Source organism: Pelophylax lessonae, assembly GCF_965119305.1.
Source record: "Pelophylax lessonae genome assembly, chromosome: 10".
Lineage (NCBI taxonomy): Eukaryota > Metazoa > Chordata > Amphibia > Anura > Ranidae > Pelophylax > Pelophylax lessonae.
Window position 1 is genome coordinate 190,823,022 of NC_138777.1, and position 23,716 is coordinate 190,846,737.

General features: G+C 45.1%; 1 protein-coding gene across 1 annotated transcript in view; it reads right to left on the reverse strand.

The window, feature by feature from the left end:
- Positions 1 to 23,716, reverse strand: part of GAN (gigaxonin) — a 73,760-nt gene that overhangs the window by 30,143 nt on the left and 19,901 nt on the right. The window lies entirely within an intron of this gene.

Genomic DNA, 23,716 nt, shown 5'->3' on the forward strand with positions numbered 1-23,716 from the left:
TGATTTGCACAGGGCCTATCAGCTCTGTCCACACAGCCTCATAGGACAATTAGGGGAGAATGAAAACTGCTCTTACAAGCTTTAACCAGACAATGACAGAAGTCACAAGATTGCTATATAATGCCGATGACAAAAGGTATTTAGCAGTTTATATTTAATAAAATTATTGCATTTCCATTTTCTGTGTACTGTGGGGGCAGAGTCCTGGGTTTAGTAACATTTTAAGTATTATACCAAAAGCCTAAGTTTCATTGTTTCCTGGTCCATCCAACCTGCATCTAAAATCGGTGGATGGAGTTAGAAACAGGACTTCTAGTCTTGGCACTTCCTGTTCACTGATTTGGTGAACTCTGATAGGATACAAAGATTGTTGAAGCATTTATATCTTGCACCAATTTAAAATTGCATATTTGCATATTGCATATTTCTGCTCTTCTATTAGCATTTACAATCCAGGCATTATTTGACCTCCTTACACCCTTCTATGGTTTTGGATAGACCAATGTCATTTGAATCTATAAGTGCCTAAGGCCCGACCCAGCTTAGTCTGAGCTCCTCTATATACACTTCAAAAACACCAATCGCTGGAGAATGACCCTCATCTATACATGTGTAAATGGGAACAGGCCCTCCAATGTTCTATTCCCGTAAAGGGGAATACCTACAAGATACTGATGTTCTGGTATAATAAATGCCTTAGAAATGAACACACATTTAAAATGTATAAATAAAATCAGTTTACTTTTGGAACAGGTTACATGTTCTAGCTCCTGCCTCCTCTTTCGTTCATCGACGGACACATCGCTCCATAAATCACAACTACTGGGACATCCAAAAGCAGTGCCAAAAGAAAAATGAGGGGTGGGAAAAAAAACCCAAGGCTAAGCATAAGAGCCCTTAACCAGGACACAGGAGCTTTAACTGGGTCACAGGAGCCCCATATGAAAAATAAAAGTTTAATAAAAAAAAAAAAAAAAAAACACCCCTCAAGAGGGAACAGCCCCTCTTTAACAGCAGCCTGCAAAATGTTGCGGCCAAAAGAAGCATCCTCAGATGCCAAACTATCTACATTAAAGAATTTTGTGAAGGTATGCACCAACGACCAAGTGGCCGCCTTGCAAACTTGCGATATTTGTGCCTGATGACGGAAGGCCCAAGAAGTATTCAGCGCCCGAGTAGAATGCACCGTGACAAAGAAAGGTGGAACCTGACCTTTAATAAAAATAGACCTGAGTCACCGTCTGCCTGTTCCATCTGGAGATGGTAGCCGAAGAAGCAGCCAGCCCTTTCCTAGGTCCGTCCGTAACCAGAAAAAGTGAGTCTGACCTCCGAAAGGACTTTCCCTGGGATAAATCAGCTTAGGACACTAAGGAAGGCAAAACAATGTCCTCATTCAAATGGAAGTCCAAGACAACTTTGGGCAGAAATGATGGACAGGGACGAAGAACCACTTTATCCCTATGAACCACGAAATAGGGACTGCAATAGGATAATGCCGCCAACTCAGATACACTGTGGGCCGAGGTAATAGCCACCAAGCATGTCACCTTCTGGGATAACGTAGGCAAGGGAATCTCCTGAATATTCTCAAATGGAGGTTTCTGGGGAACCGAAAGTACTAAATTTAAATCCCATGGCGGCAAAATAGACCGTTCAGGTGGAGCCACATGTCGAACCCCCTGAATGAAGGTATGAACTAAAGAGTGCATGGCTAGGGCTCGCTAAAGAAGATTGCCAGGGAAGACACCTGGCCCTAGATGGTACTCAAGGCCAACTTCTGATCTACGCCCTGTTGAATAAAGGTTAAGATTCGAGCCATAGAAAAGGATCGAGGATGAGTTTCAAATCGACTCACACCAAGAAATGCACGATTTCCACGTACGATGGTATATCTTGCTTCAAAAAGATTTCCTCACCTTTACCATGGTAGGGATCACTGACCCAGACAGACCTCTATCCCTCAGTACCTGTCTTTCAATAGCTAAGCCATTAAAATCAGCGACTGTAAAGCAGGATGGTAGATCAGCCCTTGGGGCAATTGGTCTTCTGAGAGGAAGCCCCCAAGTGACGTTTATGGCCACCAGACTGATTGAAAGATCCTCGCCCTTGATTGCTTGCAGGAATTGCAGAAGAAAGAAGCCTTAGCCGAGGATGATACTGGCCTTACCGTGGCCCTTGGGACGCCTGCGGCATCTGCCTGAGGAACCTGTGATCTCGCCACAAACCTCAGTATCCTCCTGTGGAGCCGAACCTGCTAAAGGACCTGCATGTAGGACTGTGCAAACAGAACTGTCTTGAAGGTGGACACCACGAGACTCAGAACCTGTATGCAAAATGGGAGAGAGAACAGTCTGTTTGACAGCAGCCAGTGAATCACGGCCTGTGGTTCCTTAAGTTTGTCCAGAGGAAGGGCCATCCTGGTCAGAATTAGAATCAGACCTAGGTAAATCAATTCCCTGGACAGGGATAGGGGGGGGACCTTAGGTAGTTCGGACATCACTTGAACCTTTGCAGGAATTAAATCTGCACAAGGAGACTCAGGACCTAAAAAACCTGAAAGGGACAAGCTTTGTCCCCCTTTCTGGGTACCCCCAAAAGAATAACTTTGTGGATCCCCTTGACGCTCATGAAGGAGGTCCACGAGGCCGAAAACCAGGGAAGATGTCCCCCCACCCCAATAATGGGTTAGAGCAGACCTTCAGGCTGACGGGGTATTGTCTGTGGGTCCAGAGAAGCTAGCCCTAGGCTAACCAGACCAAGGATGTTTGGAACCTCTCAGGGAAGATTTGAAAGATCCATTTTCCCTTATTCTCTGACCCAGAAGCACAAAAGGATTTTCTATGTGCTGGGAAGGAGGGCCCCCGTCTGCGACAAGGCTCCTTCCCTAGACTATGGCAGGAAGGAACTCTTCTCCCCCCCAATGATCTCATCCAGGGTAATCCCAAACATGCGATCACCTTGAAAGGCAGATCAATGAGAGCTTTCTTAGAGGCTTGGTCTGCGGACCAATTCTTAAGCCACAGCACGCGCCTAATCACCACTGCTGAAACAAAGTTTTGCAGCATAGGAGCTGTATACAAAGCTGCATCTCAAATAAATTTCAGCCCATGGACCAACTAGTCCGCTAAATAAACATAAGCAGTGGGGACCTGCTCACCCCCCCCCCCCCCCCCCAGGCCCTGGCGCAAAAGCTTGGCCCATTCAGTTAGGGTCTGAGAAACCAGGGCTGAGGCAAAGACTGGCTGCAATGTCAAACCAGCCATAGTAAACATGCTGCGTGCCACAGCTTCCGCTTTCCTGTCAGCCGGGTCCTTAAAGGACGGGGATTCCTCTACTGGGATCATGGTAACCCGGAAACAGAAGAGTCCACCACTGGTGGACTAGTTCGCTTTTTTAAAAAGGGACTCCTCAAAAGAGTAATGTACAGCGAAACGTTTGGGGACAACAAAGGGTAATTTTGGGTGTTCCCATTCCTTACAGGAAAACCTGTCAAAATAGGGCACATAAGGAAACCCCTTTGGAGTGCAAGGTGACTTATGCGTACCAAACGACACAGCCATGTCCGTGGCTCTATCAGCCGCATTCTCCATTTTTAAAGTCTCATGCACTGCAATGATAAGTGCGTCTACCAGCGCTTTTTAATTCGCTGATGTGACCATGGTGGAATCATCCTCACTATCGGATGGATCTGGGGGTGTGATATTTAGCCCCCCTGGATGAGCCGCGTCCATGGGGGCATCAGGCTCAGAATCAGATGAGACAGACTGAGCAGGGAAAGGCGGGGGAAGCTTCTTCCTGGGCCCTTGCCCACACGCCACTTACACGAGGACACTAAGGACAGCAGAACCACAGTCAGTGCAACCATGGGAAGCTGGGGTTCCGAGGGACCCGTCACCTCCATGAGGGGATCAGTGGGGAGATGTGACCCTGAAGCTCCATAAGGAAAGGAAGACCTTGCAGTACAAAAACGATCTTTTGGCAGCACTAACGGATCCCCCCAAGGCTCAGGGTACCTATCAGCAGAAAGAGAGAACAGGGAACCCCAAGGACTCACCCTACCGATCGGAGGAGTGCCGAGAATTCGGACCCAGCATCACCATGGACGCTACCCCTGTTCATATGACCCGGGCACAGGAAGAGGAAACTGAAGAGGAAGAGGTAGAGGAGGAGCTTCAGCATCCCCATGAGGCTTCGATCGTCTCCCGGAATAAGAGAAAATGGCCCCTGTGACATCGGGCTACACAAACATGGCCGCTAGCTGGAGACCAGCCAGACTAAGGGAAAATTGCCGCCATCAGCTACAACATGCTGCCAGGATCTTCCCTGTGCCCTCTGCAACGCTACACCCTCTGCAAGGGGACCCCTTCCTGAAGGTAGGACACACATTAGGGGAGACTCCAATGCGCACTCTGCACCGGTCTCTGCACTGGGACCCCTGTGCACTATCCCCACACTGCAAACAGTGGGGCATGCATCTAGGGGTCTCCTACACTGGGACCCCTCCAGACTACCAAGGCAGGGCACACTATCCCAGGACCCTTACAGAGTGGGGATAGCCGGAAATACCCAAGGGGTCTCCGCTGCATCCTCTGCCCTAGAACCCCCACCAGACTCCAGGTCCAGACAGGGGGGAAAGCCCGTCCACCCCCCAAAAACTGCCAAAAGGGGAGAGGGGGGACTGTAATTACCCTTCTATGGTGTGGGTAATGTTCCAGACAGAATCCTCGCCACCGAAGTAGGGGAGCTGTTGGCCAAGGGACTGCTGCTACTCAGACCCAAGCCCTGTCGTATGCAACCCTGCGAGTTATTTACCTCGCAGTTCAACCTTTGTCCGTGAGGCTATGTCACGGCCGACCTAGCGTGTAGCTGCAGTCTGCACGCGCTAGCTGGCTGGGCTGAGGGAAACACTGGATCTACATGATCCAGCCCGGCAGTTGATTGTATATCTTCCGAGAGAAAAAACAAAAAAGATGTAAGGAAGGAGAAAAAAATTGCTAGGACCAGAGGTTCCAGCCAGGAGCCTAGGTCATTACTCCTAATGCCCCATACACACGTGCAGATTATCTGCAGACTTTTGTCTGCAGACTTACCAAAACCATATAATATGAGGTCAAACCTAAACACTTTCAATTTGTATGCAATCCGGCAGGCCCTTGCACTACATAGAAAAGGTAAGTCTGCAGACAAAAGTCTGCAGATAATCTGCACGTGTGTATGGGGCATAACTAGACAGATTAAAACGGATTACCTAGAGCAGAGAGGGGGGCTATATACCATGGGCGTAGCCAGGTGTTTTTTGTGCTGTCTATAACCCAGTAGTTATGATTTATGGAGCGCTCTGTCCGTCGATAAACGAAAGAGAAATTATTTCTAACCCCCAAACATTATTTTTTATTAGCACAGACCCTAAGGAATGAAATGGCGGTCGTTGCAATTTTTTTATGTCACACAAACTATTTGGGCAGCAGTTTTGCAAACGCAATTTAAAAAAAATACACTTTAATGAATTAAAAATAAAACAAAAGCACAACATTTACCACAATTATTTGTGTATAATGTGAAAGATGAGGTTACGTTGAGTAAACAGATGCTTAACATGTCATGCTTTAAATTGTGCATGCTCTTGGAATGGCGTCAAACTACCATACTTAAAAAAAACCTTCATAGGCAACGCTTTAAACACCTTTACAGGTTAACCATTTTGAGTTGCACTGGATGTCTAGCACTATTATTATTGCTCCGTTTGCGGCAATACCTCACGTGTGATGCGAATACCGTTTACATATGCGTACGTGACCTAAGAGCACAGAGGGACTATTTTATTATTTTCTTTTCTTTGTTTTACTTTTTACACTGTCCCTTTAATGCTTTTATCACTTTAATTCCTATTACAAGCAATGTAAAGATCCCCTGTAATCAAAATAAGGATTACAAACAAAAAAGAGGTTGGGGGAGCACACCCTGAACATGCATTTCTAAAGCTGGTGCAGCTATAGACCAAGAGACATGCATATTTACAAAAAAGCGCACACATGCAAAAGAAATGACTATCACATATAAAGGCAATCAATGAATAAATAAAAATGGGGATTTAGTCCCACCATATGGCCATATCGTGCTCAAGCCCACCACTACGTCAAAGTACCCCATTATCAGTGAGTCCTACACTATCCATGTAAAAAAGGATGAATCCAACTTCTCAAACCCTTGGAGATACTTACTCCTAACTGGGAGAGATGTGCAACTGCACTATGAGGAACTCATCCAATATCTGCTAGTCAATGGACACTAATGGAGTACAGGTAGTGGTGGGCTTGAGCACGATATGGCCATATGGTGGGACTAAATCCCCATTTTTATTTATTCATTGATTGCCTTTATATTTGATAGTCATTTCTTTTGCATGTGTGCGCTTTTTTGTAAATATGCATGTCTCTTGGTCTATAGCTGCACCAGCTTTAGAAATGCATGTTCAGGGTGTGCTCCCCCAACCTCTTTTTTGTTTGTAATGTATTCGGTCTGACCAGACTCTGAGGTGAGCACCCCACCCTCCCACACCTGTACTCCATTAGTGTCCATTGACTAGCAGATATTGGATGAGTTCCTCATAGTGCAGTTGCACATCTCTCCCAGTTAGGAGTAAGTATCTCCAAGGGTTTGAGAAGTTGGATTCATCCTTTTTTACATGGATAGTGTAGGACCCACTGATAATGGGGTACTTTGACGTAGTGGTGGGCTTGAGCACGATATGGCCATATGGTGGGACTAAATCCCCATTTTTATTTATTCATTGATTGCCTTTATATTTGATAGTCATTTCTTTTGCATGCGTGCGCTTTTTTGGAAATATGCACATCAAAATAAGGATGACAAGTTCTCTTTATGGAGAGATCTGGGGTCAAAAAGACCGCAAATCCATATTATATTTTTTTTTTTTACTTCCAGCCTGGACCGGAAGTGGCGTCAAGACGTTGCTCTGGTCCTCCTTGACCATAGAGTCCATCTAAGAGTATGTACTCTGAACGTCTATGGGAGCAGTAAAAACAGTAAGGGAGGGGGGGAGGGTTCATGAGAATGGAGGCCGCCAGCTGCAAAAAAAAAAAAAACAACAATACCGGGGTTATGGCTGATATCTTTAGCCATAATCCTGGCAAACCACTTGAAAACTGCTATATTATATATATATATATATATATATATATATATATATATATATATATATTATAGCGGTCTGCAGGTGGTTAAAAACAGTGCGGCTGTGCGTGGCTCCACCCACAAGGCTGCATCATTCATTCATAGAGTTCTGCGGATGAATGAACTACAGGTACCACTGACCCCTGCTGCCAAAGGCTTATAGTTCTCAATGAACTTGCGAACTGCGAGTGCTCTCACAGTCCAATGATTCTTTCTGCTATTCAATAATTGTTTGTCCGTATTGAAGGTAGGAGCAAACAGTGTTACGAGAGTCTGCAGGATCCACGCATTGCACCCATGATCTGCTGATCACGGGTACAATGCCTTATAGGCTACAGAGTAAAATAAATATAAATGTACTTTTTTACCTGAAAAAAGATATGCATTTATTATTTGTAAAAGGTGAACTTACATTTTTAGATATAATTTAAAGCCTATCTAAAGGGTGAGTAAATACAGAAACTCCTGTCCAAAGGGACCTCACTTGGGAGATTCATGGGGCAGAGATTAATGAGAAATAGAGTTGTCACCAAAAAGGAAATCATCCAATTGGGTCATCTGTTCTGGTGAAAGGTGTAAGAGGATTTTCCTCACTTTGGGTAGATTTCCTAACACTCCCAGTTGTGTTCTTAAGGAAGAAGATGAATGAATGAGAAACCAAAAGCCTGTACAGAAAAAAAAAAAACTGATGGGTTTTACCCATACCATACTGGATAAAGTTATAAAGTTAAAGTGGGTGTAAACCCTTCCATATACCCAGAGCAGTGACTGGCCTGTGTGTGATACACAGAGATGAAACAAATCCTCCTACATACGTTGTTCCTGTTTATCTGCAACCTTGTCAGTTCAAAGTACTACATTTTAAATCTGGTCTGAGAGCTCAGAAACAAAATAAGTGGAGAGCTGAAGCCACAGTCTGTAGAGCTCAGTGAGCTCTGATAGCTGATTGGAGTGAAAAGACACACACCCCTCCACGCAGGAACAGAGCTGAGGCCATCAGCTGGAGGTCCCTCTCCTGTCACCATTTTTCTCTTAGTGTCAGACTCGTCAGAAGTAAGGCTCGGTTCACATTGGTGCGATGCGGGAAACCCTGCAAATCCGCTGTGGGTTCCCGCATCGCAACCGACTTGCAGGCAGTTCACACTGCCATATGCAAACCGATGAGAGTGTCAATACAAAGTTAATGACACCCCTCTGATCAGTTTGCATATCGCAGTGTGAACTGTCAATTTGGACAGGAATCGGTTCTTATGGGTGTAAGCACTTATGCGATCCGATTCTGGCACGGACCGAAAAAATGGTAATGCACGACTTTGGCCAGAATGCGATGCGAATTCAGCCATACAATCTGTATGGCTGAATTTGCATCGCACAGACATCACTTGTGATTTGCACTGCAGTGCGAAAAACATGTGATGTCTTCCATCACACCAATGTGAGCCAAGCCCAACTCATGCTGATAGCAGAGGAAGGAAGCAGCAGACAGAAATGACACTTAGTGCTCTTAATTGAGACAAGTGCAAACGATAATGTGATATGCTTTGTTCATATTTCATGGCTGAGGTTTACAAACACCTTGAGAAAAAAAAAAAAAAGCTTTAGAAAGAACAGCTTTAACAGCAATTGTCATGGCCTCTGCTGAAAAGGAACAGGTGTTCCTGCAGAGCTGAACCTTCTCTAAACTGTTTTCCCTTTTCGGTAGCAGCCACCATGGCATAGGTAACAGACAGTACGGGTAAAAAGGGCCTCTAGCTCTCAGAAATGTACTAAATGCAATGCCTAACTGAACAATACAGAAGCTACTCTGTCGCTTTCTCATGTCAGGGCTGCTGAAGCTTTCAGGTGAATGACATCTTCCCAAGGGCCAACCACTCAAGGCATGGCCTTGTCATCACTGCATGACCAGGCAAGAGGGAGAAGCAGATAAAGCAAACCTTACAATGGCCTCCAGGATAGTCAGCTAATACATAAGAATGCACCTGTCTCTATGCTAGCACAAAGCTGAGAAAGTCACTCTGAGCAACAGGATAAATACAACTTTGTAGGTTAAGTTTAGAGACCAGCTTTCTCCTCTTCTCCAGCTATTTTGCAGCTGCCTGCCAGCAAAACCGTTATTGTGGCACCTGTGGATTTCATATATTGCAGCTGTCTTATTTTTCTGTCACAGAATACAAATTAGCTAGTATACTAGGTAGTGGTTGTAAACCTCAGCCAATAAATATGCACAAAGCATATCACTCTATCTATATAGTGTGTACTTGTCCTACTTGTTTCTGTTTTTCTTCCTCTGCTATCAGCATGAATTTTTGACAAGTTTTTTTGACACCAAGCGAAAAAGGTGACATGGGAGGGATCTCTAGCACACAGCCTGTGATTGACATCCTCAGCTCTGTTCCTGTGTGCAGGGAGTACGTCCCTTCCCTTCAACTAGCTGTCAGAACTCTCCTCACTGAGCTCTACAGAGTAACTTCAAGTGATTGTAAAGTCTTTTTTTTTTTTTTAAATAACAAACATGTTATACTTACCTGCCCTGTGCAGTTGGTTTTGCATAGGGCAGCCCCGACCCCCCCTCTTCTTGGATCCCTCTTTGCTGGTCCTAGCCCCTTCCTCCTGCCAGCTTGCTATGGGGGCACCGGAACCGAGCTGCAGCTCCGTGTTTCCATTCAGACACGGAGCTGCAGTTTGGCCCCACCCCCTCTCTCCTGATTGACTGACTTTGATTGACAGCCGCAGAAACCAATGGTGCCATGGCTGTGCCTCAGCCAAACAGTAGGGAGAGTCCCAGATGGCATCACTGGATAGAGATGGGGCTCAGGTAAGTATTAGGGGGTGCTAGGGGAGGCTGCTTAATATAGAAGGCTTTTTATCTTCATGCATAGAATGCATGAAGATAAAAACTGGATTTCTGTCTTACTGTGAAATCCTTTTCTCTGATGTTCATTGACAGACACAGCTTCATATCTTCATTTAACAGATGGGACATCCCAAAGCAGTATCAGCATGAGGGGTGGGAAAAAAAACACAGCAATAAACAAAATTCCCAAAAAAAGGGGCTAAAACTTAGCCAACCAGATAAACCAGGAGCTCAAGCAGGAACTGGAGCTCACCTTACCAGAAAAAACACCCTCAAGAGACAGAAGTCTCTAGCACAGCGGCCTGCAAAACTTTGCAGCCAAAGGTAGCATCCGCAGTTGCAAAAATATCCACCTTGTAGAACTTGGTGAATGTGTGGAAAGACACCCAGGTATCCACTTTGCAAACCTAGACCACTGACGCCGGAAGGCCCAAGAGGCACTAAGTGCCCTTGTGGAATGCACCTTAACAGGGAAAGGAGGAACCTGACCCTTAATGAAATAGGCCTGCGCCACCGTTTGCCTGATCCATCTGGAAATAGTGGCAGCAAATGCAGCCTGCCACTTCCGAGGACCATCCGTAAGAATAAACAAGGAATCAGATTTCCGAATAGGCTCAATCGCCATCAAGTACACCATGATGGCCCAGACCACATCCAAGTAATGCAAAGCAACCTCTTTCGGGTGCTTTGGCTTCGGACATAATGAAGGCAACACAATGTCCTCAATTCAAGTGGAACCCAGAAATGACCTTAGGAAGGAACGACTGACTGGGACGAAGCACCACTTTGTCCCAGTGAACCACCAGATAAAGCAGCCGACAGAACAATGCAGCCAGCTCTGAGACCCTGCTAGACTGTTATAGCCAACGACCGTAAAGCAGGATGGAAGATTGGTCCTTGAGACAGAAGATCTTCTGAGAGGAAGCCCCCAAGGGACATCGGCTACCAGTCTTACCAGGCCCGCGTACCAGGACTGGCAAGGCTAGTGTGGGGCCACCAGAATCACTTGAATCCCTTCTGCCTTGATTCTGCGCACAAGTCTCGGCAGAAGTTGTATTGGAGGGAAGGCATAAATCAGATGATACCGGCCCCAAGAGGCCACCAGAACGGCCACAAGAAAATGGCGGGGCCGCTGGCGACGCACGGACATCATGAGGCAAGCACACAATCAGGTGGGATTCGTAGGGAATACAGTACCCCAATGTAGACATCCGACCGCACAGCAACCCGGAGCGGCCCTGGAGTGCCTATATATTTCCACCACACCTAAAGGCCCAAGTGGGGAAGGGGGGGGGGGGTAAAATGTGGGTGGGAAGGACCCTGGGAGACCTACCGACCCTGGGAGGGCCCCGTGTTCACCCCAAATTTCCAGAGGGAGAGGGGGAAGCTACTCACCATACCGTTGGAACCAGGCGGGGGTCACTCTGGACAGATCCCCTCCCCATCTCAGAACAGGGGGTGCTGCTGCCCAAAGGAACGCTGCGACTCCCCCTGTGATCAGGTTTTGTGCGTCTTTGCGAGGTGTCCCACTCACAGGCCAGTCCCTCCATGTCGCGACTGACCTAGCACAGAGCCGAGGCCTGCATGCGCTCGCTGGCCAAACTGAGACGATCGTAAGGATCTAAGATATCCAGTGAGAGATCCTAGAGTAGGAAGTGGAAATATACCACCTGGGACTGCCGCCTCATAGGCGTAGTTAAGCTTTGTTAACCCTTTTCTGCCATCAATGAACGAAAGAGAAAGCACCTTCTGCCTTTACAACTCCTTTCAGCTCTTCGCCACCTTTTTCTGACAGCTCAGACAAGTTTTATACATTCTGGACTTTGAATGGATGTAAAGAAGAGGCGACTGTAGATAAACAGGTACAACTTATGTGGAAGGATATATATATATCATCTCTGTGTATCATTTGAGGCCAGTAACTTCACTGGGTGGTGAAGTTTACAACCATTGTATTGCACAAAAGTGAGTGGCATGGTTTTTATGAGGCGTGGCTTGAATATCCACAAAGAAAACCTAACTTTACCTGCCAATTCAATCTGGTGTGTTTGTTCATCAATAATATACCTGTTGTGACAGCAACAGAGAGACATGTTGTCAGAGACCTGATGCTGGTTGTCTGGCAAGGTGATCCTCTTACTTCTGATACTTTGGGTAACAGATCTGGAACACATGCAGATAAGGACCTCCGACGTTCCTGATCTGTATATGGAGTCAGCAGTTGTATACCCTGCTTTGTTATTTTTACCTACAGGTAAGCCTATAATAAGGCTTACCTGTAGGTAAAAATTAATATCTCCTAAACCTGCACCGTTTAGGAGATATTCAACCTGCATGCAGCCGCTGAGGTTAGCAGCGCATGCGTTCTGAAGGTCGGGCATATTGTCCAGGAACTTCAGAGCTTCTTGTCGGAACCGAGGAATCCTGAGTGGGAGTGACACCATCACAGCTTTGGTTACTCACAGTGCCGGAGCCCGCGAACCCGGAAGAAAACACCGGGGGAACATGTCAGCGGGGATTTCGTTACAAGTTAAGTATTTCATATTCTCCCTCTTAGATTGTAAGCTCCAATGAGCAGGGCCCTCTGATTTATCTTGTATTAAAGTGTGTTGTAGTTGTACGGTCTACCCTCAATTTATAAAGCGCTGCGTGAACTTTTGGCGCTATGTAAATCCTGTAGAATAATAATGTGCAAATATGCGATGCATGCTAGCACATTATGACATTGTCTCGCAGAATTATTATTTTTTTTCCAGGGTATACAACTGCTTTAAAGCACGGCCTCAGCTCGGTTTCTGTATGGAAAGGGGGGGGGGGGGTGTTCCTTCCCTCCAATTACGTGTCAGAACTCTCCTTACTGAGCTCTAGAGTGTAATTTCAGCTCTCCTCCCCTTTTTTTTCTAACACTTCAGACAAGCTTTATAAATTATGGACTTTACATTGATGTAGAGAAGACAGCAGATATGCAGTATCTACATACGTTGTACCTGTTTGTACAACTTATGTAGGAGTACTGGTTTCATCTGTGTATTACCTGAAGCCAGTCACTTCACTGGGTATATGTAAGGCTGGCCATACATGTTCAATTTTCTGTTAGATTTACCACAAACCACAGAATATGAGATTCAAAGCTAAACAACACTTTCACTTGTATCCAATTAGGTAGGCCTTTGTACTACATAGCTGAAGGTAAATTTCAAGAAAATTGTATAATGTATGGCCAGCCTAAGTGTTTACTGCCACTTTAATGATCAAGAATGCTTTAATAGTATTGGAACTGCTTATGTAGCCATATGGTACAGATCTGATGGTGCCAGCCAGGGATGGTATTAAAGCTGCAGATAACAATATGGATTGGTCTTTAGAAATTAATTTAGTAGGTTCATTAAGATCATGTACAATGTAGTCAGGTTGTTTGGCATTTTGTACTGTTTGAAGATAACATGAAAAACAAAAAAAAGCTGTGGATAAAAAAAAATTAAAAAATCAGCGCTGATTCAGACAAAACTGAGAATCACAGTAATCATACAGTGATAATGAATACAAATTCAAGTGAATTCATTAAACTAAATAAAATGATCATATACAATAAAGTTCAATGTAAGAAGTCCATGTGAAAGTGCAGAAAATAATAATAAGCAGCCGGTGGTAACCCAAAACGTGATGCAAGTCAATCACACAGTATCACCGACGTGAACAATCCCAACAATGGATCTAACATAGAGTGAACAATCCCAACAATGGATCTAACATTGAGTGAACAATCCCAACAATGGATCTAACATTGAGTGAACAATCCCAACAATGGATCTAACATTGAGTGAACAATCCCAACAATGGATCCAACATTGAGTGAACAATCCCAACAATGGATCTAACATTGAGTGAACAATCCCAACAATGGATCTAACATTGAGTGAACAATCCCAACAATGGATCTAACATTGAGTGCAATGGCTGCTCACCTCAGTAAAGACAAAATAAAGCGTTTTGTCATAGATATAATATTCCTCTGTGAAACTCCAATGATGATGGTGGCTCAGCGAACAGGATGTTATAGACAGATAGACAGACTTATTGGAAGTGCACATCCCCTTAGTAGTTCGCAAATGTAATCTAATAGGGGCTCCATAGTGTAGTAGAGAAGAACAAATTTATTGCAAAACGATAGGTAACTTACAGTTAAAACAGCAGAGATGCATGGGGGAATGGACCGCTTGGACTCCCAACACTAAGCGGCGTGTAGTTTCTGAATTTCCAGTCACGGCCGTAGACTGGAAGTGATGTCACCCGGCTCCTCCCGACACGTTGCGTCACAAGAACACGTGACTTTATCAAGTCATTGAACTTTATTTAGCTATTGTATGTGATCATTTTATTTAGTTTAATGAATTCACCTGGATTTTTATTCATGATCACTGTAGGATTACTGCTTTATATCCGTATGTTATTAATATGTGAGTGGATTCTCACAGTTTTGTCTGAATTAGCGCATATTTTTTTTTTCCACAGTTTTTGATTCTATTGGTATGTGGTGACACTACAGAAATTGCCAGCTTTTTTCACATTTTTTATTATTCGACCACAGATATAATAAAGTATAATGTTTCTATATTTACTTCACCGGTAGTGCATTGGTCATTTGTTTTTTTCTGAAAAAAGCTGGCATTCCCCTTAAAGTGGAGTTCCATCCTTAAAAGTCGTTTTTCCCCATATGCTTGCTCTCTGTCACCTGAAAAATAAATGGATAATCACAATTTTTTTTTTTCTTTACTCACCTCCAGAGCCCAGCACCAGTGATTAACAGGAACATGTTACATATTCCGCCCACACGGCCACGTCATTCAGACACACAGCTCCGTGTGTCAGAATAAACTACAAGCCCCAACATCCTTTTCAGCTGTCAGCTTGTAGTTTTTCAATGAACTACTACGCCACTGTTCCTGTCAGGGAGTATTGGTTTGCCTTGCCTGTATGGGATGTGTGGGTAGCCTGATACACTGACAGTATGCAGTAGACCTGCATGCCACCTGCGATCTGCTGATCGCTGGTGCAATGCTTTCCAGGCTCCTGCAACAAAAAATAATGCACATTTTTTGCAGGTAAAAAAAGTGCATTTTTCCTTTCTTTTTTTTTTTTTTTTTTTTTAATTGCAAAAGTAAACGTGTCCTTTTAAGCCAACAATGTTCCACTCAGCTTTTCCTAAACCAAAATTTCACTATATATATTATATATTATATATATCAGATTCTATCTATCTATCTATCTATCTATCTATCTATCTATCTATCTATCTATCTATCTATCTATCTATCTATCTATCTATCTATCTATCTATCTATCTATCTATCTATCTATCTATCTATCTATCTATCTATCTATCTATCTATCTATCTATCTATCTATCTATCTATCTATCTATCTATCTATCTATCTATCTATCTATCTATCTATCTATCTATCTATCTATCTATCTATCTATCTATCTATCTATCATGGCTGTAAATCTTCTTCTGTAATAATAATAATGTTGCAGAATTATGTTCTCCTTTCTGTTAAATGTGGTAACAGTTACCAGCCTCTGACTAAGCATGGATCCAATTTCCAGTGTTATCCAACCCCTCTGATAAACTAATTGTGACATGAGTGAGTTGAATGCGGATTCCTGAGCAAAAACGTTATGCTCCATCACAAACCTCATCAAAAGCATTTCATAGACTATTTTTATCTGTGAAAGCATCATCTGATGTATGTGGGGCTGGCACTATGCCTGCACGGAGAAGTGCCATGACCGTGCATATTTTTATTTGTATGCTGAATTTAAAGCAGAGTTCCACCCTCGGAAAGTTTTTTTTTATAAAAATACGCCAGGGACAGTCAGGGCTAGTGCATTCCACAATGGATAGCCTCTGAACTGTCCCAGGTCACACTTACCTTTTAGAAGAAATACTTACCTTGAAAATGTCTTGTCCAGCGCTGCCATCTCAGGTGTGGGCAGCTGAAGCCAGCGCATCCTCTTCGGAGTCCTCTTCTGTGTTCTCTTCGTCCCAGAATGCCCTGCACCGGCCCCGCTCGTCATGTCCGGTGCAGGCACGTCATTCCTGCACAGCTTATGGGCATGCCCAGAAGCTGTTTAGCAGTGAATGACGTGCCTGCACCAACACTGACGAGCTGGGCCAATGCAGGCGCATTGATTCCTGGGAGCGATGACGCTCAGCTCCCAGGAATCAATGCAAGCAGGAAGTGATGGCGCGGGCCACGGCCGAAGAGAGAGGAAGAGGAAGTAAGGCGAGTATATTTTCTTCTAAAACAAGGTAAGTAAAGAAAAAAAAAATCGTGATTATCCATTTATTTTTCAGGTGACAGAGAGCAAGCAGATGGGGAAAACGACTTTTAAGGGTGGAACTCCAGTTTAAGCCATTTTGGATGGAACATGTTAGAGTGGGCGGTGCTAGGGAAAGGACTGTCACTGAAATGTCTATGGATGTTTTTAACAATAAATACAGATGTCGATCTCTGATCAGAGTGTGCAGTGGTTCCATATTCCTACAGAAAATACCAGTTTATATCGTCAGAAATGCAGTGTGTCTTTGCTTTTCAGTGAGTTGAGCAATTACAGTATCTCACAAAAGTGAGTACACCCCTCACATTTTTGGTAAATATTTTATTCTATCTTTTCATATGACAACACTGAAGAAATGACACTTTGCTACAATGTAAAGTAGTGAGTGTACAGCTTGTATAAGAGTGTAAATTTGCTGTCCCCTCAAAATAACTAAACACAGCCATTATTGTCTAAACCGCTAGCAACAAAAGTGAGTACACCCCTAAGTGAAAATGTCCAAATTGGGCCCAATTAGCCATTTTCCCTCCCCGATGTCATGTGACTAGTTAGTGTTACAAGTTCTCAGGTGTGAATGGGGAGCAGGTGTGTTAAATTTGGCGTTATCACTCTCACTCTCATAATGGTCACTGGAAGTTCAACATGGTACCTCATGGTTAATAAATCTCTGAGGATCTGAAAAAAAGAATTGTTGCTCTATATGAAGATGGCCTAGGCGCGCACAATCGTTGCGTCCGGCCCCCCCCCCCCCCCATGTCGCTGTGTCAGAAGGAGCCGATGGCTCCGTCCTAACAGTGGGAGTCTCAGAAAAGGGTGGACCCGGGGTGCAGAGCAGTGTGCCCCGAGCCAGCCCATTTGTGTGACAATAGCAAATGAAAATTCGCTATTGTAACACGGATCCTCCCCCTGGCCAATCAGGAAGCGGGTATGAAACCCACTTCCTGATTGGCCGAAAAGGCGAACACATGCCATTGGTCGAGGAGGAGGTGGGAGGACTCGAGGAGAAGCCGCCACTGCAGGTAAGAGCACTGGCTTTGTGCATTGAAAGGGGGTGCGCTGTGGACAGTCTGCATTGAAAGGGGGCGCGCTGTGGAAAGTCTGCATTGAAAGGGGGGGGGGAACGCTGTGGTCACTCTGCATTGAAAGGGGGGGGGAACGCTGTGGTCACTCTGCACTGAAAGGGGGGGGGGGGAACGCTGTGGTCACTCTGCACTGAAAGGGGGGCACGCTGTGGTCACTCTGCATTAAAAGGGGGGGGGGGAACGCTGTGGTCACTCTGCACTGAAAGGGGGGCACGCTGTGGTCACTCTGCACTGAAAGGGGGGCACGCTGTGGTCACTCTGCACTGAAAGGGGGGCACGCTGTGGTCACTCTGCACTGAAAGGGGGGCACGCTGTGGTCACTCTGCACTGAAAGGGGGGCACGCTGTGGTCACTCTGCACTGAAAGGGGGGCACGCTGTGGTCACTCTGCACTGAAAGGGGGGCACGCTGTGGTCACTCTGCATTGAAAGGGGGGCACGCTGTGGTCACTCTCAATGCAGAGTGACCACAGCGTGCCCCCCTTTCAATGCAGAGTGACCACAGCGTGCCCCCCTTTCAATGCAGAGTGACCACAGCGTGCCCCCCTTTCAATGCAAAGGGGGGCACGCTGTGGTCACTCTGCATTGAAAGGGGGGCACGCTGTGGTCACTCTGCATTGAAAGGGGGGCACGCTGTGGTCACTCTGCATTGAAAGGGGGGCACGCTGTGGTCACTCTGCATTGAAAGGGGGGCACGCTGTGGTCACTCTGCATTGAAAGGGGGGCACGCTGTGGTCACTCTGCATTGAAAGGGGGGCACGCTGTGGTCACTCTGCATTGAAAGGGGGGCACGCTGTGGTCACTCTGCATTGAAAGGGGGGCACGCTGTGGTCACTCTGCATTGAAAGGGGGGCACGCTGTGGTCACTCTGCATTGAAAGGGGGGCACGCTGTGGTCACTCTGCATTGAAAGGGGGGCACGCTGTGGTCACTCTGCATTGAAAGGGGGGCACGCTGTGGTCACTCTGCATTGAAAGGGGGGCACGCTGTGGTCACTCTGCATTGAAAGGGGGGCACGCTGTGGTCACTCTGCATTGAAAGGGGGGCACGCTGTGGTCACTCTGCATTGAAAGGGGGCACACTGTGGTCACTCTGCATTGAAAGGGGGGCACGCTGTGGTCACTCTGCATTGAAAGGGGACAAACTATACCTTTATTACTGAAGGCCCCTTTCACACTTTTGTGACCTCAAAGTCACGCAATTTTTTTACAGCGTTTGCCGCAAAGCAATGCCCATTACATTTATGCATACATTATGTACGGCCCCCGAATGATGTTACAAAAATCCAAATGGCCCTTGGCAGAAAAAAGGTTACCCACCCCTGGCCTAGGCTATAAGAAGATTGCCAAGACCCTGAAACTGAGCTGCAGCACAGTGGCCAAGACCATACTGCCGTTTAACAGGGCAGGTTCCACTCAGAACAGGCCTTGCAATGGTCGACCAAAGAAGTTGAGCTGCGGCTGTCAATCAGCTGGAAGTCCCTCCCCAGTCACCATTTTTCTCAGGAAAACTTGTCAGAAGTGATTCATGCTGAGAGCAGAGGAACAAAACAGCAGACAGAAATGACACTTTGCATATGCAGAGGCGTAACTAGAACCTTCAGGGCCCCGGTGCAAGAAACCATGGAGGGGGCCCCCCCGCCCCCCCCCCCCCCCGAGACCCCTGGCCGGGGCCTTTCCATTTAAGCCTGGGGCTCCTCCCACTGATCCTGGCGCCCTTTACTATGGTCCCGCAGCGGCCCCCTTCCTTCCATCTTGGGGCCTCCTCACAGTGGTGGAATGCCAGGGCCCGGTCGCAAGTGAGACCTTTGCGATCCTGGAAGTTCACCTACTGGTGTCAGTAGTTTTTAATTTTTTGGTATTTTAATTGTATGATTTTTTTATCATTTTATTTAATTTTTTTACAATGTTGCTGACTATGACTCTGTCCATTCAGAAGAGGGAGCTGGTAAATTACATATTTACTGACCCCTTTTTGGTTCTCTATTGTGACCCATCCCCTGCAGCAGCTGGTAGGAGGGGAGGGAGGAAGCCGGCAGCACAGCGGAGGAGGGGGGGGATCAGGGGGAGCACACAGGGGCCCAGAGACAGCAGAATACAAGTGAACTGGATAGGAGTAGCGGTGGGGGCAGCATACAGGAGCCAATCTCTTCCATTTTCCTCCTGCAGCTACAGGAGGAAAAAGGAGGACAATGATTTCTCTACATGCCGCCCCCTCCTATCCAGGTGTAGAGGGGAGCCGCACAGGCCCCCTGGAGCATGGGGCCCGGTTGCAATTGCAACCCCTGTAGTTACGCCCCTGGCGCTCTGGATTGATACGAGTACACACTATAGAGGGATATTCTTTGCTCATATTTCAGGTCTGAGGTTTTGTAACCGTTTTATTGACTTGTACATTAAATGTAAAAGTAAGCTACTAAATGGTGCCTGTACAGATTTACTTGGCCATTTAATAAAATACTAAATACTTAAAACAATTGTGAAAATCAGTCGCTCCCAGCCAGAACTAATAAAACAAATGAGAGTACAGGCATAAAAAAGGAAGGCAAGGTTCTTTGCATATACAGCAAGCCAATCATGCCATCAAGAGTTTAGTAGTTCAGACAGATCAGTCAATGAAAGCTACACTACTCAAATGCTGCAAGAGATCAAGTAACAAGAACAGATCGCAGATAAACGAGTCTCAGAGGAGTCATAATGCACTCAGAGTACTTTTCCCACCACTCAGTCTAGTAATACATCTATAATGGCATTCTGAGGGATTCCGCTAATGTTTACCATATTCACAGTTCATCTAACTAAACATCACCGATTCTGAAGAACGATCAGGTGAAATAATATCCCGTGTTCAGAAAGTAGTAATAAAATGACTAATAAAACATGGAGTTCTACTTAACTGATACTGTAAGCTCATTTTTCAGAGGACCTACATTCCAAATTCTAACTGATAACAATATTCCTGCTACAATACATACAGTGCCTTGAAAAAGAAAAATTGAGGAATAGTATATATTTCAACCACTTAAGCCCCGGAAGATTTTACCCCCTTCCTGACCAGGGCCTATTTTACGATTCGGCACTGCGTGACTTTAACGGACAATTGCGCGGTCGTGCGACGCTGTACCTAAACTAATTTGGCATCCTTTTTTTCCCATAAACAGAGCTTTCTGTTGGAGGTATTTGATCACCTGTGCGCTTTTTTGATCATGCGCTATAAACAAAAAAAGAGCGACAATTTAGCAAAAATAACATTTTTCAAATTTTTTTATATGAAATTCCCAAAAAGAAAAATGTAAATCAATTTTTTAACATTTTAGGCCAATTTGTTTTCTGCTACATATGCTTGGTTAAAAAAAAAAAAAAAAAAAAAAAAAAAAATCGCAATAAGCGTATTTTGATTGGTTTGCGCAAAAGTTATTGCGTTTACTAACTAAGGGAAAAATTTTTGTAATTTTTGTTGTTTTTTTTTTTAATGAGTAATGGCGGCGATCTGCGATTTTTTTTGCGGGACTGCGACATTGTGGCAGACAGATCGGACCCTTGACTGACATTTTTGGGGTTACCAGTGACATTACTACAGTAATCAGTGCTATACATATGCACTGTTACTGTAAAAATGACACTGGCAGGGGAGGGGTTAACTTTATTGGAGAAGGAGGGGTTAAGTGTGTCCCTAGGGGCGTGCTTCTAACTGTGAAGGGATGTGGCTAGTGGTGTAACAACAGAGACATCCGATCCTACATAGCAGGACCCTATGATCTCTGTTCTTACACAGGGGAAAATGACAGGCGGCTGTGTTTACATTTGCCGCCTGCCTTTCTCCCTCTGCTACGGACGATCGCGAGTGACTGTCGGACATCCGAGCCGCCGGTCACTCGCGCTGGAGTGTCCAAGAATGAGCGGGGACGGGAGCGCTCGCCCCCTAGAGGCTCACAGGCGTGCGACGTAGCCCTACGTCACTTTGCCTGTAAAGGGGCTGACTGCCGCAGTAAATATACTGACGGCAGTCAGCAAGTGGTTAATGAAGAGTTAGGCTGCCTGTGGCCAAGGCAACAGGTCACCATAATGTCCAGACAGATTGGGTCTGAGGAGTTAGGTTAATACAGTACCTTGAAAAAGTATTCATACCCCTTGAAATTTTCCACATTTTGTCATGTTACAACCAAAAACGTAAATGTATTGTATTGGGATTTTACGTAATATACCAACACTAAGTGGCCCAGAATTGTGAAGTGGAAGGAAAATGAGTTCAAAGTTTTTTACAAGTAAATATGTGAAAAGTGTGGCCTGAAGCTGCAAGTCTTTTTGGGTACGTTTCTACCGGCTTTGCACATCTAGAGGAATTTTTGCCCATTCTTCTTTGCAAAATAGCTCAAGCTCTGTCAGATTGGATGGAGAACGTCTGTGAACAGCAATTTTCAAGTCTTGCCACAGATTCTCAATTGGATTTAGGTTTGGACTTTGACTGGGCCATTCTAACACATGAATATGCTTTGACACTGACCATTCCATTGTAGCTCTGGCTGTAGGTTTAGGGTTGTTGTCCTGCTGGAAGGTGAACCTCCACCCCAGTCTCAAGTCTTCTGCAAACTAACAGGTTTTCTTCTAAGATTTCCCTGTATTTGGCTCCATCCATCTTCCCATCAACTCTGACCAGTTTCCCTGTCCCTGCTGAAGAAAAGCATCTCCACAACATGATGCTGCCACCACCATGTTTCACGGTGAGGATGGTGTGTTCAGGGTAATGTTCACTGTTAGTTTTCCACCACACATAGCAGGCAAAAAAGTTAAACTTTGGTCTCATCTGATCAGAGCCCCTTCTTCCACGTTTGCCGTTTCCTCCACATGGCTTCTCGCAAACTGCAAACGGGACTTCTTATGGCTTTCTTTCAACTATGGCTTTCTTTTTGCCACTCTTCCATAAAGGACAGATGTTTGGAGTGCATGACTAATAGTTATCCTGTGGACAGATTCTCCCACCTGAGCTGTGGATCTCTGCAGCTCCTCCAGAGTTACCATGGGGCTCTTGGCTGCTTCTCTGATTAATGCTCTCCTCGCCCGGCCTGTCAGTTTAGGTGGACGGCCATGTCCGTGAGAGGTTTAGAGCTTGGTATATATAATATATATACACATACACACACAGTAATATATATATATATATATATATATATATATATATATATATATATATATTTTTTTTTTTTTTTTATAACCTAACCCTGCTTTAAACTTCTCCACAACCTTATCCCTGCCTTGTCGGTTCCTTGGCCTCCATGGTGCTGTTTGTTCACTAAGGTTCCCTCTGAGGGCTTCACAAAACAGCTGTATTTATACAGAGATTAAATTACACACTGGTGACTCTTTACTAATTAGGTGACTTCTGAAGGCTATTGGTTTCACTAGATTTTATTTATTCAGGTGTATCAGAGTGAGGCTCAGTTCACACTTATCTGATGCCAGACATCGCATGCGAGTCGCACCGCATTGCTGTGCACATCACATGCGATTTCTGTGCAAAGCAAATTCAGCCATACAGTTTGTATGGCTGAAATCCCATCGCATTTGCACCAAAATGGTGCAGGACCCTTTTTCAGTCTGCACTGGAATTGGATCGCATGGGTGTTCAGATCCCTGAAATCAGATTCTATTCAATTTCACAGTTCGCACTGCATTCTGCAAACAGATTTGGGGGTCTTTAACTTTACAGTAACACCCGCAGCAGTTCGCAGAGAGCCAGATGCAATGCGGGAACCCACACAGGAATCGCCGTGGTTCCCGCATTGCATAAGTGTGAACCCAGCCTAAAGGGGGCTGAATACACATGCAGCCACACTTTTCAGATACTGTACTGATTTGTAAAAAAAAAAAAAAAAAAAAAAAAAAAAAAAAAAAAAAAAACTTTAAAAACCATTGAGCATTTTCCTACCACTTCAGCTACGTGTCACTTTCTGTTGGTCTATCACATAAAATCCCCAAAAATAAAAAGTTACCTTTTTGGTTGTAACATGACAAAATGACAAAATGTGGAAACGGGGTATAAATACTTTTTCAAGGCACAGTATATAAAAGATGTGCTGAAATCCTCCCCAGGAGAACAATGCTGTTCCTTGCATGCCCTAGTTCTGGTCATGTGACCAAAATCCCAGTATTTTAAAGTGGTTGTAAACCTACATAGATCCGGTGCAGTTACTGGGCTCAGGTAATACACAGAGATTAAACAAATCCTCCTACATAGGTTGTGCTGGTT